We start from the raw sequence: 18,658 nt of genomic DNA, 5'->3' as shown, positions 1-18,658 counted from the left end.
ATAGATACTTTATTATGCTAGCTAACAGCTAAATGACACTTCATGAATGGGGCTGAGCACTCAGTATTCCCAGGCGGTCTCCCATCTAGGTACTGACTGAGCCCAACCCTGCTTGGCTTCTGAGATCGGACGAGATCAGGCGTTCCCAAGGTGGTTTGGCCGTAAGCGAAAGAAGCTGGATTTAAAGGCCTGTTATAGCTAGTCAGCCAGCTATCTGAGTGCTAGCCAGCTATCTGGGCTGGAATTACATTGGAAGGCCTTTCATAGATTAGATAGATAGATAGATAGATAGATAGATAGATAGATAGATAGATAGATAGATAGATAGATAGATAGATAGATAGATAGATAGATAGATAGATAGATAGATAGATCCTTTATTATGCTAGCTAACTGCTAAATGACACTTCATGAATGGGGCTGAAACTCAAAAATAAAAAGCTTACAGCACTCAGTATTCCCAGGCAGTCTCCCATCTAGGTACTGACTGAGCCCAACCCTGCTTGGTTTCTGAGATCGGACGAGTTCAGGCGTTCCCAAGGTGGTTTGGCCGTAAGCGAAAGAAGCTGGATTTAAAGGCCTGTTATAGCTAGTCAGCCAGCTATCTGAGTGCTAGCCAGCTATCTGGGCTGGAATTACATTGGTAGGCCTTTCATAGATAGATAGATAGATAGATAGATAGATAGATAGATAGATAGATAGATAGATAGATAGATAGATAGATAGATAGATAGATAGATAGATAGATAGATAGATAGATAGATAGATAGATAGATAGATAGATAGATAGATAGATAGATAGATAGATAGATAGATAGATAGATAGATAGATAGATAGATAGATAGATAGATAGATAGATAGATAGATAGATAGATAGATAGATAGATAGATAGATAGATAGATAGATAGATAGATAGATAGATAGATAGATAGATAGATAGATAGATAGATAGATAGATAGATAGATAGATAGATACTTTATTATGCTAGCTAACAGCTAAATGACACTTCATGAATGGGGCTGAAACCAAAAAATAAAAAGCTTACAGCACTCAGTATTCCCAGGCGGTCTCCCATCTAGGTACTGACTGAGCCCAACCCTGCTTGGCTTCTGAGGTCGGACGAGATCAGGCGTTCCCAAGGTGGTTTGGCCGTAAGCGAAAGAAGCTGGATTTAAAGGCCTGTTATAGCTAGTCAGCCAGCTATCTGAGTGCTAGCCAGCTATCTGGGCTGGATTTACATTGGAAGGCCTTTTATAGATAGATAGATAGATAGATAGATAGATAGATAGATAGATAGATAGATAGATAGATAGATAGATAGATAGATAGATAGATAGATAGATAGATAGATAGATAGATAGATAGATAGATAGATAGATAGATAGATAGATAGATAGATAGATACTTTATTATGCTAGCTAACAGCTAAATGACACTTCATGAATGGGGCTGAAACCAAAAAATAAAAAGCTTACAGCACTCAGTATTCCCAGGCGGTCTCCCATCTAGGTACTGACTGAGCCCAACCCTGCTTGGCTTCTGAGATCGGACGAGATCAGGCGTTCCCAAGGTGGTTTGGCCGTAAGCGAAAGAAGCTGGATTTAAAGGCCTGTTATAGCTAGTCAGCCAGCTATCTGAGTGCTAGCCAGCTATCTGGGCTGGAATTACATTGGAAGGCCTTTCATAGATTAGATAGATAGATAGATAGATAGATAGATAGATAGATAGATAGATAGATAGATAGATAGATAGATAGATAGATAGATAGATAGATAGATAGATAGATAGATCCTTTATTATGCTAGCTAACTGCTAAATGACACTTCATGAATGGGGCTGAAACTCAAAAATAAAAAGCTTACAGCACTCAGTATTCCCAGGCAGTCTCCCATCTAGGTACTGACTGAGCCCAACCCTGCTTGGCTTCTGAGATCGGACGAGATCAGGCGTTCCCAAGGTGGTTTGGCCGTAAGCGAAAGAAGCTGGATTTAAAGGCCTGTTATAGCTAGTCAGCCAGCTATCTGAGTGCTAGCCAGCTATCTGGGCTGCAATTACATTGGAAGGCCTTTCATAGATTAGATAGATAGATAGATAGATAGATAGATAGATAGATAGATAGATAGATAGATAGATAGATAGATAGATAGATAGATAGATAGATAGATAGATAGATAGATAGATAGATAGATAGATCCTTTATTATGCTAGCTAACTGCTAAATGACACTTCATGAATGGGGCTGAAACTCAAAAATAAAAAGCTTACAGCACTCAGTATTCCCAGGCAGTCTCCCATCTAGGTACTGACTGAGCCCAACCCTGCTTGGTTTCTGAGATCGGACGAGTTCAGGCGTTCCCAAGGTGGTTTGGCCGTAAGCGAAAGAAGCTGGATTTAAAGGCCTGTTATAGCTAGTCAGCCAGCTATCTGAGTGCTAGCCAGCTATCTGGGCTGGAATTACATTGGTAGGCCTTTCATAGATAGATAGATAGATAGATAGATAGATAGATAGATAGATAGATAGATAGATAGATAGATAGATAGATAGATAGATAGATAGATAGATAGATAGATAGATAGATAGATAGATAGATAGATAGATAGATAGATAGATAGATAGATAGATAGATAGATAGATAGATAGATAGATAGATAGATAGATAGATAGATACTTTATTATGCTAGCTAACAGCTAAATGACACTTCATGAATGGGGCTGAAACCAAAAAATAAAAAGCTTACAGCACTCAGTATTCCCAGGCGGTCTCCCATCTAGGTACTGACTGAGCCCAACCCTGCTTGGCTTCTGAGGTCGGACGAGATCAGGCGTTCCCAAGGTGGTTTGGCCGTAAGCGAAAGAAGCTGGATTTAAAGGCCTGTTATAGCTAGTCAGCCAGCTATCTGCTAGTCAGCCAGCTATCTGAGTGCTAGCCAGCTATCTGGGCTGGATTTACATTGGAAGGCCTTTTATAGATAGATAGATAGATAGATAGATAGATAGATAGATAGATAGATAGATAGATAGATAGATAGATAGATAGATAGATAGATAGATAGATAGATAGATAGATAGATAGATAGATAGATAGATAGATAGATAGATAGATAGATAGATAGATAGATAGATAGATACTTTATTATGCTAGCTAACAGCTAAATGACACTTCATGAATGGGGCTGAAACCAAAAAATAAAAAGCTTACAGCACTCAGTATTCCCAGGCGGTCTCCCATCTAGGTACTGACTGAGCCCAACCCTGCTTGGCTTCTGAGATCGGACGAGATCAGGCGTTCCCAAGGTGGTTTGGCCGTAAGCGAAAGAAGCTGGATTTAAAGGCCTGTTATAGCTAGTCAGCCAGCTATCTGAGTGCTAGCCAGCTATCTGGGCTGGAATTACATTGGAAGGCCTTTCATAGATTAGATAGATAGATAGATAGATAGATAGATAGATAGATAGATAGATAGATAGATAGATAGATAGATAGATAGATAGATAGATAGATAGATAGATAGATAGATAGATCCTTTATTATGCTAGCTAACTGCTAAATGACACTTCATGAATGGGGCTGAAACTCAAAAATAAAAAGCTTACAGCACTCAGTATTCCCAGGCAGTCTCCCATCTAGGTACTGACTGAGCCCAACCCTGCTTGGCTTCTGAGATCGGACGAGATCAGGCGTTCCCAAGGTGGTTTGGCCGTAAGCGAAAGAAGCTGGATTTAAAGGCCTGTTATAGCTAGTCAGCCAGCTATCTGAGTGCTAGCCAGCTATCTGGGCTGCAATTACATTGGAAGGCCTTTCATAGATTAGATAGATAGATAGATAGATAGATAGATAGATAGATAGATAGATAGATAGATAGATAGATAGATAGATAGATAGATAGATAGATAGATAGATAGATAGATAGATAGATAGATAGATCCTTTATTATGCTAGCTAACTGCTAAATGACACTTCATGAATGGGGCTGAAACTCAAAAATAAAAAGCTTACAGCACTCAGTATTCCCAGGCAGTCTCCCATCTAGGTACTGACTGAGCCCAACCCTGCTTGGTTTCTGAGATCGGACGAGTTCAGGCGTTCCCAAGGTGGTTTGGCCGTAAGCGAAAGAAGCTGGATTTAAAGGCCTGTTATAGCTAGTCAGCCAGCTATCTGAGTGCTAGCCAGCTATCTGGGCTGGAATTACATTGGTAGGCCTTTCATAGATAGATAGATAGATAGATAGATAGATAGATAGATAGATAGATAGATAGATAGATAGATAGATAGATAGATAGATAGATAGATAGATAGATAGATAGATAGATAGATAGATAGATAGATAGATAGATAGATAGATAGATAGATAGATAGATAGATAGATAGATAGATAGATAGATAGATAGATAGATAGATAGATAGATAGATAGATAGATAGATAGATAGATAGATAGATAGATAGATAGATAGATAGATCCTTTATTATGCTAGCTAACTGCTAAATGACACTTCATGAATGGGGCTGAAACTCAAAAATAAAAAGCTTACAGCACTCAGTATTCCCAGGCAGTCTCCCATCTAGGTACTGACTGAGCCCAACCCTGCTTGGCTTCTGAGATCGGACGAGATCAGGCATTCCCAAGGTGGTTTGGCCGTAAGCGAAAGAAGCTGGATTTAAAGGCCTGTTATAGCTAGTCAGCCAGCTATCTGAGTGCTAGCCAGCTATCTGGGCTGGAATTACATTGGAAGGCCTTTCATAGATTAGATAAATAGATAGATAGATAGATAGATAGATAGATAGATAGATAGATAGATAGATAGATAGATAGATAGATAGATAGATAGATAGATAGATAGATAGATAGATAGATAGATAGATAGATAGATAGATAGATAGATCCTTTATTATGCTAGCTAACTGCTAAATGACACTTCATGAATGGGGCTGAAACTCAAAAATAAAAAGCTTACAGCACTCAGTATTCCCAGGCAGTCTCCCATCTAGGTACTGACTGAGCCCAACCCTGCTTGGCTTCTGAGATCGGACGAGATCAGGCATTCCCAAGGTGGTTTGGCCGTAAGCGAAAGAAGCTGGATTTAAAGGCCTGTTATAGCTAGTCAGCCAGCTATCTGAGTGCTAGCCAGCTATCTGGGCTGGAATTACATTGGAAGGCCTTTCATAGATTAGATAAATAGATAGATAGATAGATAGATAGATAGATAGATAGATAGATAGATAGATAGATAGATAGATAGATAGATAGATAGATAGATAGATAGATAGATAGATAGATAGATAGATAGATAGATAGATAGATAGATAGATAGATAGATCCTTTATTATGCTAGCTAACTGCTAAATGACACTTCATGAATGGGGCTGAAACTCAAAAATAAAAAGCTTACAGCACTCAGTATTCCCAGGCAGTCTCCCATCTAGGTACTGACTGAGCCCAACCCTGCTTGGTTTCTGAGATCGGACGAGTTCAGGCGTTCCCAAGGTGGTTTGGCCGTAAGCGAAAGAAGCTGGATTTAAAGGCCTGTTATAGCTAGTCAGCCAGCTATCTGAGTGCTAGCCAGCTATCTGGGCTGGAATTACATTGGTAGGCCTTTCATAGATAGATAGATAGATAGATAGATAGATAGATAGATAGATAGATAGATAGATAGATAGATAGATAGATAGATAGATAGATAGATAGATAGATAGATAGATAGATAGATAGATAGATAGATAGATAGATAGATAGATAGATAGATAGATAGATAGATAGATAGATAGATAGATAGATAGATAGATAGATAGATAGATAGATAGATAGATAGATAGATAGATAGATAGATAGATAGATAGATAGATAGATAGATAGATACTTTATTATGCTAGCTAACAGCTAAATGACACTTCATGAATGGGGCTGAAACCAAAAAATAAAAAGCTTACAGCACTCAGTATTCCCAGGCGGTCTCCCATCTAGGTACTGACTGAGCCCAACCCTGCTTGGCTTCTGAGATCGGACGAGATCAGGCGTTCCCAAGGTGGTTTGGCCGTAAGCGAAAGAAGCTGGATTTAAAGGCCTGTTATAGCTAGTCAGCCAGCTATCTGAGTGCTAGCCAGCTATCTGGGCTGGAATTACATTGGAAGGCCTTTCATAGATTAGATAGATAGATAGATAGATAGATAGATAGATAGATAGATAGATAGATAGATAGATAGATAGATAGATAGATAGATAGATAGATAGATAGATAGATAGATAGATAGATAGATAGATAGATCCTTTATTATGCTAGCTAACTGCTAAATGACACTTCATGAATGGGGCTGAAACTCAAAAATAAAAAGCTTACAGCACTCAGTATTCCCAGGCAGTCTCCCATCTAGGTACTGACTGAGCCCAACCCTGCTTGGCTTCTGAGATCGGACGAGATCAGGCGTTCCCAAGGTGGTTTGGCCGTAAGCGAAAGAAGCTGGATTTAAAGGCCTGTTATAGCTAGTCAGCCAGCTATCTGAGTGCTAGCCAGCTATCTGGGCTGCAATTACATTGGAAGGCCTTTCATAGATTAGATAGATAGATAGATAGATAGATAGATAGATAGATAGATAGATAGATAGATAGATAGATAGATAGATAGATAGATAGATAGATAGATAGATAGATAGATAGATAGATAGATAGATAGATAGATAGATACTTTATTATGCTAGCTAACAGCTAAATGACACTTCATGAATGGGGCTGAAACCAAAAAATAAAAAGCTTACAGCACTCAGTATTCCCAGGCGGTCTCCCATCTAGGTACTGACTGAGCCCAACCCTGCTTGGCTTCTGAGATCGGACGAGATCAGGCGTTCCCAAGGTGGTTTGGCCGTAAGCGAAAGAAGCTGGATTTAAAGGCCTGTTATAGCTAGTCAGCCAGCTATCTGAGTGCTAGCCAGCTATCTGGGCTGGAATTACATTGGAAGGCCTTTCATAGATTAGATAGATAGATAGATAGATAGATAGATAGATAGATAGATAGATAGATAGATAGATAGATAGATAGATAGATAGATAGATAGATAGATAGATAGATAGATAGATAGATAGATAGATAGATAGATAGATAGATCCTTTATTATGCTAGCTAACTGCTAAATGACACTTCATGAATGGGGCTGAAACTCAAAAATAAAAAGCTTACAGCACTCAGTATTCCCAGGCAGTCTCCCATCTAGGTACTGACTGAGCCCAACCCTGCTTGGCTTCTGAGATCGGACGAGATCAGGCATTCCCAAGGTGGTTTGGCCGTAAGCGAAAGAAGCTGGATTTAAAGGCCTGTTATAGCTAGTCAGCCAGCTATCTGAGTGCTAGCCAGCTATCTGGGCTGGAATTACATTGGAAGGCCTTTCATAGATTAGATAAATAGATAGATAGATAGATAGATAGATAGATAGATAGATAGATAGATAGATAGATAGATAGATAGATAGATAGATAGATAGATAGATAGATAGATAGATAGATAGATAGATAGATAGATCCTTTATTATGCTAGCTAACTGCTAAATGACACTTCATGAATGGGGCTGAAACTCAAAAATAAAAAGCTTACAGCACTCAGTATTCCCAGGCAGTCTCCCATCTAGGTACTGACTGAGCCCAACCCTGCTTGGTTTCTGAGATCGGACGAGTTCAGGCGTTCCCAAGGTGGTTTGGCCGTAAGCGAAAGAAGCTGGATTTAAAGGCCTGTTATAGCTAGTCAGCCAGCTATCTGAGTGCTAGCCAGCTATCTGGGCTGGAATTACATTGGTAGGCCTTTCATAGATAGATAGATAGATAGATAGATAGATAGATAGATAGATAGATAGATAGATAGATAGATAGATAGATAGATAGATAGATAGATAGATAGATAGATAGATAGATAGATAGATAGATAGATAGATAGATAGATAGATAGATAGATAGATAGATAGATAGATAGATAGATAGATAGATAGATAGATAGATAGATAGATAGATCCTTTATTATGCTAGCTAACTGCTAAATGACACTTCATGAATGGGGCTGAAACTCAAAAATAAAAAGCTTACAGCACTCAGTATTCCCAGGCAGTCTCCCATCTAGGTACTGACTGAGCCCAACCCTGCTTGGCTTCTGAGATCGGACGAGATCAGGCATTCCCAAGGTGGTTTGGCCGTAAGCGAAAGAAGCTGGATTTAAAGGCCTGTTATAGCTAGTCAGCCAGCTATCTGAGTGCTAGCCAGCTATCTGGGCTGGAATTACATTGGAAGGCCTTTCATAGATTAGATAAATAGATAGATAGATAGATAGATAGATAGATAGATAGATAGATAGATAGATAGATAGATAGATAGATAGATAGATAGATAGATAGATAGATAGATAGATAGATAGATAGATAGATAGATAGATCCTTTATTATGCTAGCTAACTGCTAAATGACACTTCATGAATGGGGCTGAAACTCAAAAATAAAAAGCTTACAGCACTCAGTATTCCCAGGCAGTCTCCCATCTAGGTACTGACTGAGCCCAACCCTGCTTGGTTTCTGAGATCGGACGAGTTCAGGCGTTCCCAAGGTGGTTTGGCCGTAAGCGAAAGAAGCTGGATTTAAAGGCCTGTTATAGCTAGTCAGCCAGCTATCTGAGTGCTAGCCAGCTATCTGGGCTGGAATTACATTGGTAGGCCTTTCATAGATAGATAGATAGATAGATAGATAGATAGATAGATAGATAGATAGATAGATAGATAGATAGATAGATAGATAGATAGATAGATAGATAGATAGATAGATAGATAGATAGATAGATAGATAGATAGATAGATAGATAGATAGATAGATAGATAGATAGATAGATAGATAGATAGATAGATAGATAGATAGATAGATAGATAGATAGATAGATAGATAGATAGATAGATAGATAGATAGATAGATAGATAGATAGATAGATCCTTTATTATGCTAGCTAACTGCTAAATGACACTTCATGAATGGGGCTGAAACTCAAAAATAAAAAGCTTACAGCACTCAGTATTCCCAGGCAGTCTCCCATCTAGGTACTGACTGAGCCCAACCCTGCTTGGCTTCTGAGATCGGACGAGATCAGGCATTCCCAAGGTGGTTTGGCCGTAAGCGAAAGAAGCTGGATTTAAAGGCCTGTTATAGCTAGTCAGCCAGCTATCTGAGTGCTAGCCAGCTATCTGGGCTGGAATTACATTGGAAGGCCTTTCATAGATTAGATAAATAGATAGATAGATAGATAGATAGATAGATAGATAGATAGATAGATAGATAGATAGATAGATAGATAGATAGATAGATAGATAGATAGATAGATAGATAGATAGATAGATAGATAGATAGATAGATAGATCCTTTATTATGCTAGCTAACTGCTAAATGACACTTCATGAATGGGGCTGAAACTCAAAAATAAAAAGCTTACAGCACTCAGTATTCCCAGGCAGTCTCCCATCTAGGTACTGACTGAGCCCAACCCTGCTTGGTTTCTGAGATCGGACGAGTTCAGGCGTTCCCAAGGTGGTTTGGCCGTAAGCGAAAGAAGCTGGATTTAAAGGCCTGTTATAGCTAGTCAGCCAGCTATCTGAGTGCTAGCCAGCTATCTGGGCTGGAATTACATTGGTAGGCCTTTCATAGATAGATAGATAGATAGATAGATAGATAGATAGATAGATAGATAGATAGATAGATAGATAGATAGATAGATAGATAGATAGATAGATAGATAGATAGATAGATAGATAGATAGATAGATAGATAGATAGATAGATAGATAGATAGATAGATAGATAGATAGATAGATAGATAGATAGATAGATAGATAGATAGATAGATAGATAGATCCTTTATTATGCTAGCTAACTGCTAAATGACACTTCATGAATGGGGCTGAAACTCAAAAATAAAAAGCTTACAGCACTCAGTATTCCCAGGCAGTCTCCCATCTAGGTACTGACTGAGCCCAACCCTGCTTGGCTTCTGAGATCGGACGAGATCAGGCATTCCCAAGGTGGTTTGGCCGTAAGCGAAAGAAGCTGGATTTAAAGGCCTGTTATAGCTAGTCAGCCAGCTATCTGAGTGCTAGCCAGCTATCTGGGCTGGAATTACATTGGAAGGCCTTTCATAGATTAGATAAATAGATAGATAGATAGATAGATAGATAGATAGATAGATAGATAGATAGATAGATAGATAGATAGATAGATAGATAGATAGATAGATAGATAGATAGATAGATAGATAGATAGATAGATAGATAGATAGATAGATAGATAGATAGATAGATAGATAGATAGATCCTTTATTATGCTAGCTAACTGCTAAATGACACTTCATGAATGGGGCTGAAACTCAAAAATAAAAAGCTTACAGCACTCAGTATTCCCAGGCAGTCTCCCATCTAGGTACTGACTGAGCCCAACCCTGCTTGGCTTCTGAGATCGGACGAGATCAGGCATTCCCAAGGTGGTTTGGCCGTAAGCGAAAGAAGCTGGATTTAAAGGCCTGTTATAGCTAGTCAGCCAGCTATCTGAGTGCTAGCCAGCTATCTGGGCTGGAATTACATTGGAAGGCCTTTCATAGATTAGATAAATAGATAGATAGATAGATAGATAGATAGATAGATAGATAGATAGATAGATAGATAGATAGATAGATAGATAGATAGATAGATAGATAGATAGATAGATAGATAGATAGATAGATAGATCCTTTATTATGCTAGCTAACTGCTAAATGACACTTCATGAATGGGGCTGAAACTCAAAAATAAAAAGCTTACAGCACTCAGTATTCCCAGGCAGTCTCCCATCTAGGTACTGACTGAGCCCAACCCTGCTTGGTTTCTGAGATCGGACGAGTTCAGGCGTTCCCAAGGTGGTTTGGCCGTAAGCGAAAGAAGCTGGATTTAAAGGCCTGTTATAGCTAGTCAGCCAGCTATCTGAGTGCTAGCCAGCTATCTGGGCTGGAATTACATTGGTAGGCCTTTCATAGATAGATAGATAGATAGATAGATAGATAGATAGATAGATAGATAGATAGATAGATAGATAGATAGATAGATAGATAGATAGATAGATAGATAGATAGATAGATAGATAGATAGATAGATAGATAGATAGATAGATAGATAGATAGATAGATAGATAGATAGATAGATAGATAGATAGATAGATAGATAGATAGATAGATAGATAGATAGATACTTTATTATGCTAGCTAACAGCTAAATGACACTTCATGAATGGGGCTGAAACCAAAAAATAAAAAGCTTACAGCACTCAGTATTCCCAGGCGGTCTCCCATCTAGGTACTGACTGAGCCCAACCCTGCTTGGCTTCTGAGATCGGACGAGATCAGGCGTTCCCAAGGTGGTTTGGCCGTAAGCGAAAGAAGCTGGATTTAAAGGCCTGTTATAGCTAGTCAGCCAGCTATCTGAGTGCTAGCCAGCTATCTGGGCTGGAATTACATTGGAAGGCCTTTCATAGATTAGATAGATAGATAGATAGATAGATAGATAGATAGATAGATAGATAGATAGATAGATAGATAGATAGATAGATAGATAGATAGATAGATAGATAGATAGATAGATAGATAGATAGATAGATAGATCCTTTATTATGCTAGCTAACTGCTAAATGACACTTCATGAATGGGGCTGAAACTCAAAAATAAAAAGCTTACAGCACTCAGTATTCCCAGGCAGTCTCCCATCTAGGTACTGACTGAGCCCAACCCTGCTTGGCTTCTGAGATCGGACGAGATCAGGCGTTCCCAAGGTGGTTTGGCCGTAAGCGAAAGAAGCTGGATTTAAAGGCCTGTTATAGCTAGTCAGCCAGCTATCTGAGTGCTAGCCAGCTATCTGGGCTGCAATTACATTGGAAGGCCTTTCATAGATTAGATAGATAGATAGATAGATAGATAGATAGATAGATAGATAGATAGATAGATAGATAGATAGATAGATAGATAGATAGATAGATAGATAGATAGATAGATAGATAGATAGATAGATAGATAGATAGATCCTTTATTATGCTAGCTAACTGCTAAATGACACTTCATGAATGGGGCTGAAACTCAAAAATAAAAAGCTTACAGCACTCAGTATTCCCAGGCAGTCTCCCATCTAGGTACTGACTGAGCCCAACCCTGCTTGGTTTCTGAGATCGGACGAGTTCAGGCGTTCCCAAGGTGGTTTGGCCGTAAGCGAAAGAAGCTGGATTTAAAGGCCTGTTATAGCTAGTCAGCCAGCTATCTGAGTGCTAGCCAGCTATCTGGGCTGGAATTACATTGGTAGGCCTTTCATAGATAGATAGATAGATAGATAGATAGATAGATAGATAGATAGATAGATAGATAGATAGATAGATAGATAGATAGATAGATAGATAGATAGATAGATAGATAGATAGATAGATAGATAGATAGATAGATAGATAGATAGATAGATAGATAGATAGATCCTTTATTATGCTAGCTAACTGCTAAATGACACTTCATGAATGGGGCTGAAACTCAAAAATAAAAAGCTTACAGCACTCAGTATTCCCAGGCAGTCTCCCATCTAGGTACTGACTGAGCCCAACCCTGCTTGGCTTCTGAGATCGGACGAGATCAGGCATTCCCAAGGTGGTTTGGCCGTAAGCGAAAGAAGCTGGATTTAAAGGCCTGTTATAGCTAGTCAGCCAGCTATCTGAGTGCTAGCCAGCTATCTGGGCTGGAATTACATTGGAAGGCCTTTCATAGATTAGATAAATAGATAGATAGATAGATAGATAGATAGATAGATAGATAGATAGATAGATAGATAGATAGATAGATAGATAGATAGATAGATAGATAGATAGATAGATAGATAGATAGATAGATAGATAGATAGATAGATAGATCCTTTATTATGCTAGCTAACTGCTAAATGACACTTCATGAATGGGGCTGAAACTCAAAAATAAAAAGCTTACAGCACTCAGTATTCCCAGGCAGTCTCCCATCTAGGTACTGACTGAGCCCAACCCTGCTTGGTTTCTGAGATCGGACGAGTTCAGGCGTTCCCAAGGTGGTTTGGCCGTAAGCGAAAGAAGCTGGATTTAAAGGCCTGTTATAGCTAGTCAGCCAGCTATCTGAGTGCTAGCCAGCTATCTGGGCTGGAATTACATTGGTAGGCCTTTCATAGATAGATAGATAGATAGATAGATAGATAGATAGATAGATAGATAGATAGATAGATAGATAGATAGATAGATAGATAGATAGATAGATAGATAGATAGATAGATAGATAGATAGATAGATAGATAGATAGATAGATAGATAGATAGATAGATAGATAGATAGATAGATAGATAGATAGATAGATAGATAGATAGATAGATAGATAGATAGATAGATAGATAGATAGATAGATAGATAGATAGATAGATAGATAGATAGATAGATAGATAGATAGATAGATAGATAGATAGATAGATAGATAGATACTTTATTATGCTAGCTAACAGCTAAATGACACTTCATGAATGGGGCTGAAACCAAAAAATAAAAAGCTTACAGCACTCAGTATTCCCAGGCGGTCTCCCATCTAGGTACTGACTGAGCCCAACCCTGCTTGGCTTCTGAGATCGGACGAGATCAGGCGTTCCCAAGGTGGTTTGGCCGTAAGCGAAAGAAGCTGGATTTAAAGGCCTGTTATAGCTAGTCAGCCAGCTATCTGAGTGCTAGCCAGCTATCTGGGCTGGAATTACATTGGAAGGCCTTTCATAGATTAGATAGATAGATAGATAGATAGATAGATAGATAGATAGATAGATAGATAGATAGATAGATAGATAGATAGATAGATAGATAGATAGATAGATAGATAGATAGATAGATAGATAGATAGATAGATCCTTTATTATGCTAGCTAACTGCTAAATGACACTTCATGAATGGGGCTGAAACTCAAAAATAAAAAGCTTACAGCACTCAGTATTCCCAGGCAGTCTCCCATCTAGGTACTGACTGAGCCCAACCCTGCTTGGCTTCTGAGATCGGACGAGATCAGGCGTTCCCAAGGTGGTTTGGCCGTAAGCGAAAGAAGCTGGATTTAAAGGCCTGTTATAGCTAGTCAGCCAGCTATCTGAGTGCTAGCCAGCTATCTGGGCTGCAATTACATTGGAAGGCCTTTCATAGATTAGATAGATAGATAGATAGATAGATAGATAGATAGATAGATAGATAGATAGATAGATAGATAGATAGATAGATAGATAGATAGATAGATAGATAGATAGATAGATAGATAGATAGATAGATAGATAGATAGATCCTTTATTATGCTAGCTAACTGCTAAATGACACTTCATGAATGGGGCTGAAACTCAAAAATAAAAAGCTTACAGCACTCAGTATTCCCAGGCAGTCTCCCATCTAGGTACTGACTGAGCCCAACCCTGCTTGGTTTCTGAGATCGGACGAGTTCAGGCGTTCCCAAGGTGGTTTGGCCGTAAGCGAAAGAAGCTGGATTTAAAGGCCTGTTATAGCTAGTCAGCCAGCTATCTGAGTGCTAGCCAGCTATCTGGGCTGGAATTACATTGGTAGGCCTTTCATAGATAGATAGATAGATAGATAGATAGATAGATAGATAGATAGATAGATAGATAGATAGATAGATAGATAGATAGATAGATAGATAGATAGATAGATAGATAGATAGATAGATAGATAGATAGATAGATAGATAGATAGATAGATAGATAGATAGATAGATAGATAGATAGATAGATAGATAGATAGATAGATAGATAGATCCTTTATTATGCTAGCTAACTGCTAAATGACACTTCATGAATGGGGCTGAAACTCAAAAATAAAAAGCTTACAGCACTCAGTATTCCCAGGCAGTCTCCCATCTAGGTACTGACTGAGCCCAACCCTGCTTGGCTTCTGAGATCGGACGAGATCAGGCATTCCCAAGGTGGTTTGGCCGTAAGCGAAAGAAGCTGGATTTAAAGGCCTGTTATAGCTAGTCAGCCAGCTATCTGAGTGCTAGCCAGCTATCTGGGCTGGAATTACATTGGAAGGCCTTTCATAGATTAGATAAATAGATAGATAGATAGATAGATAGATAGATAGATAGATAGATAGATAGATAGATAGATAGATAGATAGATAGATAGATAGATAGATAGATAGATAGATAGATAGATAGATAGATAGATAGATAGATAGATCCTTTATTATGCTAGCTAACTGCTAAATGACACTTCATGAATGGGGCTGAAACTCAAAAATAAAAAGCTTACAGCACTCAGTATTCCCAGGCAGTCTCCCATCTAGGTACTGACTGAGCCCAACCCTGCTTGGCTTCTGAGATCGGACGAGATCAGGCATTCCCAAGGTGGTTTGGCCGTAAGCGAAAGAAGCTGGATTTAAAGGCCTGTTATAGCTAGTCAGCCAGCTATCTGAGTGCTAGCCAGCTATCTGGGCTGGAATTACATTGGAAGGCCTTTCATAGATTAGATAAATAGATAGATAGATAGATAGATAGATAGATAGATAGATAGATAGATAGATAGATAGATAGATAGATAGATAGATAGATAGATAGATAGATAGATAGATAGATAGATAGATAGATAGATAGATAGATAGATAGATAGATAGATAGATCCTTTATTATGCTAGCTAACTGCTAAATGACACTTCATGAATGGGGCTGAAACTCAAAAATAAAAAGCTTACAGCACTCAGTATTCCCAGGCAGTCTCCCATCTAGGTACTGACTGAGCCCAACCCTGCTTGGCTTCTGAGATCGGACGAGATCAGGCATTCCCAAGGTGGTTTGGCCGTAAGCGAAAGAAGCTGGATTTAAAGGCCTGTTATAGCTAGTCAGCCAGCTATCTGAGTGCTAGCCAGCTATCTGGGCTGGAATTACATTGGAAGGCCTTTCATAGATTAGATAAATAGATAGATAGATAGATAGATAGATAGATAGATAGATAGATAGATAGATAGATAGATAGATAGATAGATAGATAGATAGATAGATAGATAGATAGATAGATAGATAGATAGATAGATAGATAGATAGATCCTTTATTATGCTAGCTAACTGCTAAATGACACTTCATGAATGGGGCTGAAACTCAAAAATAAAAAGCTTACAGCACTCAGTATTCCCAGGCAGTCTCCCATCTAGGTACTGACTGAGCCCAACCCTGCTTGGCTTCTGAGATCGGACGAGATCAGGCATTCCCAAGGTGGTTTGGCCGTAAGCGAAAGAAGCTGGATTTAAAGGCCTGTTATAGCTAGTCAGCCAGCTATCTGAGTGCTAGCCAGCTATCTGGGCTGGAATTACATTGGAAGGCCTTTCATAGATTAGATAAATAGATAGATAGATAGATAGATAGATAGATAGATAGATAGATAGATAGATAGATAGATAGATAGATAGATAGATAGATAGATAGATAGATAGATAGATAGATAGATAGATAGATAGATAGATAGATAGATAGATAGATAGATAGATCCTTTATTATGCTAGCTAACTGCTAAATGACACTTCATGAATGGGGCTGAAACTCAAAAATAAAAAGCTTACAGCACTCAGTATTCCCAGGCAGTCTCCCATCTAGGTACTGACTGAGCCCAACCCTGCTTGGCTTCTGAGATCGGACGAGATCAGGCATTCCCAAGGTGGTTTGGCCGTAAGCGAAAGAAGCTGGATTTAAAGGCCTGTTATAGCTAGTCAGCCAGCTATCTGAGTGCTAGCCAGCTATCTGGGCTGGAATTACATTGGAAGGCCTTTCATAGATTAGATAAATAGATAGATAGATAGATAGATAGATAGATAGATAGATAGATAGATAGATAGATAGATAGATAGATAGATAGATAGATAGATAGATAGATAGATAGATAGATAGATAGATAGATAGATAGATAGATCCTTTATTATGCTAGCTAACTGCTAAATGACACTTCATGAATGGGGCTGAAACTCAAAAATAAAAAGCTTACAGCACTCAGTATTCCCAGGCAGTCTCCCATCTAGGTACTGACTGAGCCCAACCCTGCTTGGCTTCTGAGATCGGACGAGATCAGGCATTCCCAAGGTGGTTTGGCCGTAAGCGAAAGAAGCTGGATTTAAAGGCCTGTTATAGCTAGTCAGCCAGCTATCTGAGTGCTAGCCAGCTATCTGGGCTGGAATTACATTGGAAGGCCTTTCATAGATTAGATAAATAGATAGATAGATAGATAGATAGATAGATAGATAGATAGATAGATAGATAGATAGATAGATAGATAGATAGATAGATAGATAGATAGATAGATAGATAGATAGATAGATAGATAGATAGATAGATAGATAGATAGATCCTTTATTATGCTAGCTAACTGCTAAATGACACTTCATGAATGGGGCTGAAACTCAAAAATAAAAAGCTTACAGCACTCAGTATTCCCAGGCAGTCTCCCATCTAGGTACTGACTGAGCCCAACCCTGCTTGGTTTCTGAGATCGGACGAGTTCAGGCGTTCCCAAGGTGGTTTGGCCGTAAGCGAAAGAAGCTGGATTTAAAGGCCTGTTATAGCTAGTCAGCCAGCTATCTGAGTGCTAGCCAGCTATCTGGGCTGGAATTACATTGGTAGGCCTTTCATAGATAGATAGATAGATAGATAGATAGATAGATAGATAGATAGATAGATAGATAGATAGATAGATAGATAGATAGATAGATAGATAGATAGATAGATAGATAGATAGATAGATAGATAGATAGATAGATAGATAGATAGATAGATAGATAGATAGATAGATAGATAGATAGATAGATAGATAGATAGATAGATAGATAGATAGATAGATAGATAGATAGATAGATAGATAGATAGATAGATAGATAGATAGATAGATAGATAGATAGATAGATAGATAGATAGATAGATAGATAGATAGATAGATAGATACTTTATTATGCTAGCTAACAGCTAAATGACACTTCATGAATGGGGCTGAAACCAAAAAATAAAAAGCTTACAGCACTCAGTATTCCCAGGCGGTCTCCCATCTAGGTACTGACTGAGCCCAACCCTGCTTGGCTTCTGAGATCGGACGAGATCAGGCGTTCCCAAGGTGGTTTGGCCGTAAGCGAAAGAAGCTGGATTTAAAGGCCTGTTATAGCTAGTCAGCCAGCTATCTGAGTGCTAGCCAGCTATCTGGGCTGGAATTACATTGGAAGGCCTTTCATAGATTAGATAGATAGATAGATAGATAGATAGATAGATAGATAGATAGATAGATAGATAGATAGATAGATAGATAGATAGATAGATAGATAGATAGATAGATAGATAGATAGATAGATAGATAGATAGATAGATAGATAGATCCTTTATTATGCTAGCTAACTGCTAAATGACACTTCATGAATGGGGCTGAAACTCAAAAATAAAAAGCTTACAGCACTCAGTATTCCCAGGCAGTCTCCCATCTAGGTACTGACTGAGCCCAACCCTGCTTGGCTTCTGAGATCGGACGAGATCAGGCGTTCCCAAGGTGGTTTGGCCGTAAGCGAAAGAAGCTGGATTTAAAGGCCTGTTATAGCTAGTCAGCCAGCTATCTGAGTGCTAGCCAGCTATCTGGGCTGCAATT

The 18,658-nt window shown here is 38.8% G+C and overlaps 29 non-coding genes and 13 pseudogenes across 29 annotated transcripts; all 42 read right to left on the bottom strand.

Moving 5' to 3' along the window:
* Positions 1-50: 50 nt before the first annotated feature.
* LOC134315492 (5S ribosomal RNA) lies at positions 51-167 on the bottom strand (annotated as a pseudogene).
* A 272-nt stretch (positions 168-439) lies between these two features.
* On the bottom strand, positions 440-558 carry LOC134315444 (5S ribosomal RNA; annotated as a pseudogene).
* Positions 559-1,041: 483 nt separating this feature from the next.
* On the bottom strand, positions 1,042-1,160 carry LOC134315776 (5S ribosomal RNA). The gene has a single exon (XR_010012835.1). It is a non-coding gene; the product is annotated as a 5S ribosomal RNA (ribosomal RNA).
* Positions 1,161-1,471: 311 nt separating this feature from the next.
* Positions 1,472-1,590, bottom strand: LOC134315575 (5S ribosomal RNA). Its single transcript, XR_010012643.1, has one exon. It is a non-coding gene; the product is annotated as a 5S ribosomal RNA (ribosomal RNA).
* A 268-nt stretch (positions 1,591-1,858) lies between these two features.
* Positions 1,859-1,977, bottom strand: LOC134315865 (5S ribosomal RNA). The gene has a single exon (XR_010012921.1). It is a non-coding gene; the product is annotated as a 5S ribosomal RNA (ribosomal RNA).
* Positions 1,978-2,261: 284 nt separating this feature from the next.
* LOC134315443 (5S ribosomal RNA) lies at positions 2,262-2,380 on the bottom strand (annotated as a pseudogene).
* Positions 2,381-2,735: 355 nt separating this feature from the next.
* On the bottom strand, positions 2,736-2,854 carry LOC134315775 (5S ribosomal RNA). Its single transcript, XR_010012834.1, has one exon. It is a non-coding gene; the product is annotated as a 5S ribosomal RNA (ribosomal RNA).
* Positions 2,855-3,196: 342 nt separating this feature from the next.
* LOC134315574 (5S ribosomal RNA) lies at positions 3,197-3,315 on the bottom strand. The gene has a single exon (XR_010012642.1). It is a non-coding gene; the product is annotated as a 5S ribosomal RNA (ribosomal RNA).
* A 272-nt stretch (positions 3,316-3,587) lies between these two features.
* Positions 3,588-3,706, bottom strand: LOC134315864 (5S ribosomal RNA). Its single transcript, XR_010012920.1, has one exon. It is a non-coding gene; the product is annotated as a 5S ribosomal RNA (ribosomal RNA).
* Positions 3,707-3,990: 284 nt separating this feature from the next.
* LOC134315442 (5S ribosomal RNA) lies at positions 3,991-4,109 on the bottom strand (annotated as a pseudogene).
* A 415-nt stretch (positions 4,110-4,524) lies between these two features.
* Positions 4,525-4,643, bottom strand: LOC134315363 (5S ribosomal RNA). The gene has a single exon (XR_010012515.1). It is a non-coding gene; the product is annotated as a 5S ribosomal RNA (ribosomal RNA).
* A 304-nt stretch (positions 4,644-4,947) lies between these two features.
* Positions 4,948-5,066, bottom strand: LOC134315362 (5S ribosomal RNA). Its single transcript, XR_010012514.1, has one exon. It is a non-coding gene; the product is annotated as a 5S ribosomal RNA (ribosomal RNA).
* A 316-nt stretch (positions 5,067-5,382) lies between these two features.
* LOC134315441 (5S ribosomal RNA) lies at positions 5,383-5,501 on the bottom strand (annotated as a pseudogene).
* Positions 5,502-5,920: 419 nt separating this feature from the next.
* Positions 5,921-6,039, bottom strand: LOC134315572 (5S ribosomal RNA). The gene has a single exon (XR_010012641.1). It is a non-coding gene; the product is annotated as a 5S ribosomal RNA (ribosomal RNA).
* Positions 6,040-6,327: 288 nt separating this feature from the next.
* On the bottom strand, positions 6,328-6,446 carry LOC134315863 (5S ribosomal RNA). Its single transcript, XR_010012919.1, has one exon. It is a non-coding gene; the product is annotated as a 5S ribosomal RNA (ribosomal RNA).
* Positions 6,447-6,742: 296 nt separating this feature from the next.
* LOC134315571 (5S ribosomal RNA) lies at positions 6,743-6,861 on the bottom strand. The gene has a single exon (XR_010012640.1). It is a non-coding gene; the product is annotated as a 5S ribosomal RNA (ribosomal RNA).
* A 300-nt stretch (positions 6,862-7,161) lies between these two features.
* On the bottom strand, positions 7,162-7,280 carry LOC134315361 (5S ribosomal RNA). The gene has a single exon (XR_010012513.1). It is a non-coding gene; the product is annotated as a 5S ribosomal RNA (ribosomal RNA).
* A 292-nt stretch (positions 7,281-7,572) lies between these two features.
* LOC134315440 (5S ribosomal RNA) lies at positions 7,573-7,691 on the bottom strand (annotated as a pseudogene).
* Positions 7,692-8,054: 363 nt separating this feature from the next.
* On the bottom strand, positions 8,055-8,173 carry LOC134315359 (5S ribosomal RNA). Its single transcript, XR_010012512.1, has one exon. It is a non-coding gene; the product is annotated as a 5S ribosomal RNA (ribosomal RNA).
* A 296-nt stretch (positions 8,174-8,469) lies between these two features.
* LOC134315439 (5S ribosomal RNA) lies at positions 8,470-8,588 on the bottom strand (annotated as a pseudogene).
* Positions 8,589-9,011: 423 nt separating this feature from the next.
* Positions 9,012-9,130, bottom strand: LOC134315358 (5S ribosomal RNA). Its single transcript, XR_010012511.1, has one exon. It is a non-coding gene; the product is annotated as a 5S ribosomal RNA (ribosomal RNA).
* A 304-nt stretch (positions 9,131-9,434) lies between these two features.
* LOC134315438 (5S ribosomal RNA) lies at positions 9,435-9,553 on the bottom strand (annotated as a pseudogene).
* Positions 9,554-9,924: 371 nt separating this feature from the next.
* Positions 9,925-10,043, bottom strand: LOC134315357 (5S ribosomal RNA). Its single transcript, XR_010012510.1, has one exon. It is a non-coding gene; the product is annotated as a 5S ribosomal RNA (ribosomal RNA).
* Positions 10,044-10,379: 336 nt separating this feature from the next.
* Positions 10,380-10,498, bottom strand: LOC134315356 (5S ribosomal RNA). The gene has a single exon (XR_010012509.1). It is a non-coding gene; the product is annotated as a 5S ribosomal RNA (ribosomal RNA).
* A 292-nt stretch (positions 10,499-10,790) lies between these two features.
* On the bottom strand, positions 10,791-10,909 carry LOC134315436 (5S ribosomal RNA; annotated as a pseudogene).
* A 375-nt stretch (positions 10,910-11,284) lies between these two features.
* LOC134315570 (5S ribosomal RNA) lies at positions 11,285-11,403 on the bottom strand. Its single transcript, XR_010012639.1, has one exon. It is a non-coding gene; the product is annotated as a 5S ribosomal RNA (ribosomal RNA).
* Positions 11,404-11,695: 292 nt separating this feature from the next.
* Positions 11,696-11,814, bottom strand: LOC134315861 (5S ribosomal RNA). The gene has a single exon (XR_010012918.1). It is a non-coding gene; the product is annotated as a 5S ribosomal RNA (ribosomal RNA).
* A 296-nt stretch (positions 11,815-12,110) lies between these two features.
* LOC134315435 (5S ribosomal RNA) lies at positions 12,111-12,229 on the bottom strand (annotated as a pseudogene).
* A 319-nt stretch (positions 12,230-12,548) lies between these two features.
* On the bottom strand, positions 12,549-12,667 carry LOC134315354 (5S ribosomal RNA). The gene has a single exon (XR_010012507.1). It is a non-coding gene; the product is annotated as a 5S ribosomal RNA (ribosomal RNA).
* Positions 12,668-12,975: 308 nt separating this feature from the next.
* LOC134315434 (5S ribosomal RNA) lies at positions 12,976-13,094 on the bottom strand (annotated as a pseudogene).
* Positions 13,095-13,561: 467 nt separating this feature from the next.
* On the bottom strand, positions 13,562-13,680 carry LOC134315569 (5S ribosomal RNA). The gene has a single exon (XR_010012638.1). It is a non-coding gene; the product is annotated as a 5S ribosomal RNA (ribosomal RNA).
* Positions 13,681-13,972: 292 nt separating this feature from the next.
* On the bottom strand, positions 13,973-14,091 carry LOC134315860 (5S ribosomal RNA). The gene has a single exon (XR_010012917.1). It is a non-coding gene; the product is annotated as a 5S ribosomal RNA (ribosomal RNA).
* A 300-nt stretch (positions 14,092-14,391) lies between these two features.
* On the bottom strand, positions 14,392-14,510 carry LOC134315433 (5S ribosomal RNA; annotated as a pseudogene).
* Positions 14,511-14,873: 363 nt separating this feature from the next.
* Positions 14,874-14,992, bottom strand: LOC134315353 (5S ribosomal RNA). Its single transcript, XR_010012506.1, has one exon. It is a non-coding gene; the product is annotated as a 5S ribosomal RNA (ribosomal RNA).
* A 304-nt stretch (positions 14,993-15,296) lies between these two features.
* LOC134315352 (5S ribosomal RNA) lies at positions 15,297-15,415 on the bottom strand. The gene has a single exon (XR_010012505.1). It is a non-coding gene; the product is annotated as a 5S ribosomal RNA (ribosomal RNA).
* Positions 15,416-15,735: 320 nt separating this feature from the next.
* Positions 15,736-15,854, bottom strand: LOC134315351 (5S ribosomal RNA). Its single transcript, XR_010012504.1, has one exon. It is a non-coding gene; the product is annotated as a 5S ribosomal RNA (ribosomal RNA).
* Positions 15,855-16,158: 304 nt separating this feature from the next.
* On the bottom strand, positions 16,159-16,277 carry LOC134315350 (5S ribosomal RNA). Its single transcript, XR_010012503.1, has one exon. It is a non-coding gene; the product is annotated as a 5S ribosomal RNA (ribosomal RNA).
* Positions 16,278-16,597: 320 nt separating this feature from the next.
* LOC134315349 (5S ribosomal RNA) lies at positions 16,598-16,716 on the bottom strand. The gene has a single exon (XR_010012502.1). It is a non-coding gene; the product is annotated as a 5S ribosomal RNA (ribosomal RNA).
* Positions 16,717-17,016: 300 nt separating this feature from the next.
* On the bottom strand, positions 17,017-17,135 carry LOC134315348 (5S ribosomal RNA). The gene has a single exon (XR_010012501.1). It is a non-coding gene; the product is annotated as a 5S ribosomal RNA (ribosomal RNA).
* A 312-nt stretch (positions 17,136-17,447) lies between these two features.
* LOC134315432 (5S ribosomal RNA) lies at positions 17,448-17,566 on the bottom strand (annotated as a pseudogene).
* Positions 17,567-18,037: 471 nt separating this feature from the next.
* LOC134315568 (5S ribosomal RNA) lies at positions 18,038-18,156 on the bottom strand. Its single transcript, XR_010012637.1, has one exon. It is a non-coding gene; the product is annotated as a 5S ribosomal RNA (ribosomal RNA).
* A 304-nt stretch (positions 18,157-18,460) lies between these two features.
* Positions 18,461-18,579, bottom strand: LOC134315858 (5S ribosomal RNA). The gene has a single exon (XR_010012915.1). It is a non-coding gene; the product is annotated as a 5S ribosomal RNA (ribosomal RNA).
* Between the last annotated feature and the right edge of the window lie 79 nt (positions 18,580-18,658).

Source organism: Trichomycterus rosablanca, chromosome 5, assembly GCF_030014385.1.
Source record: "Trichomycterus rosablanca isolate fTriRos1 chromosome 5, fTriRos1.hap1, whole genome shotgun sequence".
NCBI classification, from domain to species: domain Eukaryota; kingdom Metazoa; phylum Chordata; class Actinopteri; order Siluriformes; family Trichomycteridae; genus Trichomycterus; species Trichomycterus rosablanca.
Note: the sequence above shows the minus strand (reverse complement) of the source record. Positions and strands in the feature narration are given on the sequence as shown.